General features: G+C 48.3%; 1 pseudogene; it reads left to right on the top strand.

Moving 5' to 3' along the window:
* LOC140042460 (large subunit ribosomal RNA) overlaps positions 1 to 5,000 on the top strand; it is a 9,287-nt pseudogene that overhangs the window by 1,932 nt on the left and 2,355 nt on the right.

Here is a 5,000-nt window from a genome sequence, read left to right on the forward strand (position 1 = left end):
ATGAAATAAATGAGTTTGACTTTTCAATTAGTTGCCATTTTATTAGTTTCTGTGTGTTTTTATTTATATTCTTAAAATAATTGTATACAACAACTTTAAAGTATTGCGAAGAAGTGATCAAATTATAGTAGGCCTATTTGTATGTTATTGTCGCTTAAAATTATGCAGTTAAAGTATTTGATTTTAGGGTGACAGAAACGGTTAGGCAAGAAAAGAAATAAATTTGGGAATTTTGTTATGCGGTAAAAACAATTAAACATAATTTACCCCTAATGCATGTAAATGTAGAAAACATTGCTTATGTTAGCGCGACCGAAACTCGCTACTGGGAATAGAGCCTGCAAAAGCGACGCGTACACACCTACTCGGGCACCGGCGGAGCGCGATCGAAAGTAAATATACCCGATTTCAAATGATCATAAAATTCTTTTAAAAAATATCAACATTTTGATTTTTTGAGGATTAAAAGTAAAGATATTGAAATTTAACATGCTATTTACAAATATGTATTTAAAAATTCGGAAACAATTTTAGCGTGATATTAAAACAAACTTTTTAGAGTTCCGCGATTTCCTACGCAGGATTTGTTTGTTTTCATTGTTAATGGGCGAATGTTACCTAAACTAGAATCGTTATAAATCTTTTAAATTTGTATTATAAGTAATTTCTTTAGTATTCTTAGTAACATCGAATGTCTCTAATTAACTAGCAGTTATTTATACTAACTATTGTTCAATAATAAGCGTGTATGAAGTGAAAATCTATAGTAATAATGTTCTTAGTCAGTTCGTCTCGCTCGCGTGAAGTCTTCGGGTTTCTCAATACAATTCTCAGCGGTAAGATAGGCTCGCGCTAATGTTTAAATCAAAAGCGCTCTCAAAACACTTTTTGTCCAAAATTCGCAATATGACGTGAGTGTGGGAGGGCTGGGCCGCCTGTCTCCCGCGAGTTGGATCGGAGCGGGACTGTTCTCAGTGTCGTTTCGGTGCAGCTTTCGGCTGCGCAGGTCCGGTCTCAACAGGCGCCCAGGGTCGGTCAGCGAGGTCGGTAGCCCACCCGACCCGTCTTGAAACACGGACCAAGGAGTCTAACACGCCCGCGAGTCGTAGGGACTTTGAAGCCCGAAGGCGCAATGAAAGTGAAGGCCAGTCCGTCTGGCCGAGGTGGGATCCCGTCGCTCGGCGGCGGGCGCACCACTGCCCCGTCTCGATCGCTCTGTCGGCGAGGCGGAGGAGGAGCGTGTGCGTTAGGACCCGAAAGATGGTGAACTATGCCTGAGCAGGACGAAGCCAGAGGAAACTCTGGTGGAAGTCCGCAGCGATTCTGACGTGCAAATCGATCGTCAAACTTGGGTATAGGGGCGAAAGACTAATCGAACCATCTAGTAGCTGGTTCCCTCCGAAGTTTCCCTCAGGATAGCTGGCGCTCGAACGCAGTTTTATCTGGTAAAGCGAATGATTAGAGGCCTTGGGGCCGAAACGACCTCAACCTATTCTCAAACTTTAAATTGGTAAGAAGTCCGACTCGCTCGATTGGAGCCGGGCGACGAATGCGAGTGCCCAGTGGGCCACTTTTGGTAAGCAGAACTGGCGCTGCGGGATGAACCGAACGCCGGGTTACGGCGCCCGATTGGGACGCTCATCAGATCCCAGAAAAGGTGTTGGTTGATACAGACAGCAGGACGGTGGCCATGGAAGTCGGAATCCGCTAAGGAGTGTGTAACAACTCACCTGCCGAATCAACTAGCCCTGAAAATGGATGGCGCTGAGCGTGCCGCCTATACCCGGCCGTCGGGGCAGAGGAGGTAACCCCCGCCCGGGAGGTAAGCCCCGACGAGTAGGAGGGTCGCTGCGGTGAGCGTTGAAGCGTAGGGCGCGAGCCCGCGTGGAGCCGCCGTGGGTGCAGATCTTGGTGGTAGTAGCAAATATTCAAGTGAGAGCCTTGAGGGCCGAGTGTGGAGAAGGGTTCCATGTGAACAGCCGTTGCACATGGGTCAGTCGATCCTAAGCTATAGGGTAGTTCCGTTCCGAGCGGTGGCGTAGGCCTCTCGTGGGTCGCGCCCCTTATGCGAAAGGGAATCGGGTCAATATTCCCGAACCCGAAGGCGGAAGTCGCTGCCTCGCGCAGCCAGTGCTGCAAAGCAAACGAACTCGGAGACGCTGGCGGGAGCCCCGGGAAGAGTTGTCTTTTCTTTGTAAGGGTCGGGCGCCCTGGAATCGGTTCGCCCGGAGATAGGGGCTGCGGGCCCGTAAAGCACCGCGGCTCTTGCGGTGTCCGGTGCGCTTCCGCTGGCCCTTGAAAATCCGAGGGACACCGACTGATTTTCGCCTCGGCTCGTACCCATAACCGCAGCCGGTCTCCAAGGTGAATAGCCTCTGGCCGATAGAACAATGTAGGTAAGGGAAGTCGGCAAATTAGATCCGTAACTTCGGGAAAAGGATTGGCTCTAAGGGCTGGGTCGGTCGGGCCGGGGAGTGAAGCGGGACCGGGCGCGTGCCGTGACTGGGCGAGGCCTGCGCAAGCAGGGCGAGCCCGGACTAGTGCCGGGCCCATTCCGTGGACCTTCCTGGCTTGGCGGTCTTTCGGGGTCGCTTCGGCCGGCGCCAAACAGCCAACTTAGAACTGGTACGGACACGGGGAATCCGACTGTCTAATTAAAACAAAGCATTGCGACGTCCGCAACCATGGCATTGACGCAATGTGATTTCTGCCCAGTGCTCTGAATGTCAAAGTGAAGAAATTCAACGAAGCGCGGGTAAACGGCGGGAGTAACTATGACTCTCTTAAGTCTAGATCCTCCCATTCTATGGAGCGCAAGGAGGAGACCCTTCACGGTAACACTATACATACGGTGTGAGGGAAGGACCGACTTGTGAGAATCTGGGTAAAACGTCCTAAGTCTACCTTCACGAGGTAGGGGTTGTAAGCCAGTTGACTTGTTTAATTGGTGACGAACAGACTAGGGTGGCTGCTAATTAGGGCACTGTCAGTGACTCTTTTACAGATCCTGCAACGTGAATGTCCTTGTACATCCAGTTGCCGATCACAAAAGATTCCAAAAGATGGCGAATATATAGAAATGAGAACCTAATGTACGTGTGTTCTTACCGTACCTCACTGGTCTAATTGGGGTTTCTCTTAGGTTAATCTCCCGAGAGTGTAAAAACAAGTTGATTTGTACAAGTATATTTAATTATATTCCCGGACTAGGGACCCGGCCTCATCTGTTGCAGGTGCAGATGGGGATTGCGACACACTTGCAGGTACAGGAGCGGGCATGCACGTCTCCTGTATTTGATTCTCCCGCATGCAGGACGGCCGATAGGTCAACCGTGCAGCAGGTAGCTGCATATAACGTACGACGCCACAGCATGAACTCTAGAGACGCTCCGGTGTCTTTAGATGAATGCTCGTGCTATAGTCAGTCGGGAGGCGGTGGCGCCCGTTTTCTTCATAAGGAAACAAACGACCGCGTTCGGAAGGGTGCAAACAGCCTTTCGTCCACTAAATTGCATACTGTACGGGAGTCGAGTCTGGCGCTGGGACAGGTCGATTCCGAAGGAGAACCTAGCACAAAATCAGTGCTGACAATGTCCTTCCGGCATTGTGAGTTTAGAAGTCATAAGCATCCTGTAATAGACGGGCACAACATCCCACCGTCAAGTCTAAAAGAGTTCTTCAAAGTAAGAACTCCAATAGAGGATTTATCTATACCTGAGAGCGCTCAGGATATACCTGTTGTCCGTTCTGCTGAAAGTAGAAAGGAGGTAGAGAACAACCCGGTTGTGGTAGTACCTGTCCCGTTTACATACTTTGTGTGTCCCATGTGTAACACCGGTTATACAGAAATAAGAAAATTGACAACTCACCTACACAAGCATACCGATGCGAGTGTACTATTTAAATGCGGAAAATGTGGGAAGTTTTCCAAAACGGGGCACGGTGCTACCATACACTACGCCAAATGTAGTATATTGGAACAACCTACTACCGCCCAGGTGTTAGACTTTGTCTGCTCCTGTGGCAAGGCATTTAAGACCAAAACGGGTCTCTCCCAGCATGAAAGGCACCGACACCCTATCCTGCGTAATTTAAAGAGGGTGGAAGCTCAACAGGCGGAAGTAGAGGGGAAGAGATTGCAAAGGGCTAAGAATAGCAAAAGATCTAAGAAGTCAACATCTTTCGGTAGTGTTCCTTGATTTGGCAAAGGCCTTCGACACAATTTCACATGAACATGTGTTCGAGGGTCTTAGAAGGTTTGGAGTGCACGAGCATTTCATCGGTATGGTTAAAGACATGTACACCGGTACATGTACGTCATTCAAGGTACCAGATGGAACCACGGACCCCATCGAAATGAGTAGAGGTGTGAAGCAAGGTGATCCCATGTCACCTATCCTGTTCAACATTGCAATGGACCCTCTCCTGTGCGCCTTGGAGGCTAGTGGGCAAGGGTGGAAGCTAAATAACACCACAGCCTGCACTTCATTAGCATACGCAGATGACACTGCCTTGTGCTCTGACAGTTCTGAAGGAATGCGTGCACTCCTAAAGATTGTCGAACAGTTTTGTCATCTGACTGGTATGAACATCAATGCCAGTAAAAGTGCAGCGTTCTCGATAGAACCTTTGCATAAAACGTATGCTCTAAACATGACCCGTTCTTTTCAGGTCGACTCAGAAACCATACCATGGGTTGATCCAGGTACCAGTAATGGATATCTTGGAGCACTATTCGATCCTTGGAATGGCCTGGAAAAATTCGAGGGCGTATCTACATTAGATACATGGTGCAAACGTATTAACAAAGCATTTCTCAAACCCCGTCAGAAAGTGGATATTCTAGTTAGCTTTGTTATACCAAGAATTTCGCACAAGCTTTGCGTTTCAAACACATCTAAAACTCAAATTAAAAAGCTAGACGATACCATCAGATACTGGATCAAACTTTGGCTCAAACTACCCAATTGCATATCGACGCATTTCTTGTATACCTCCGC

Source organism: Antedon mediterranea, chromosome 2 (assembly GCF_964355755.1).
Source record: "Antedon mediterranea chromosome 2, ecAntMedi1.1, whole genome shotgun sequence".
NCBI lineage: Eukaryota > Metazoa > Echinodermata > Crinoidea > Comatulida > Antedonidae > Antedon > Antedon mediterranea.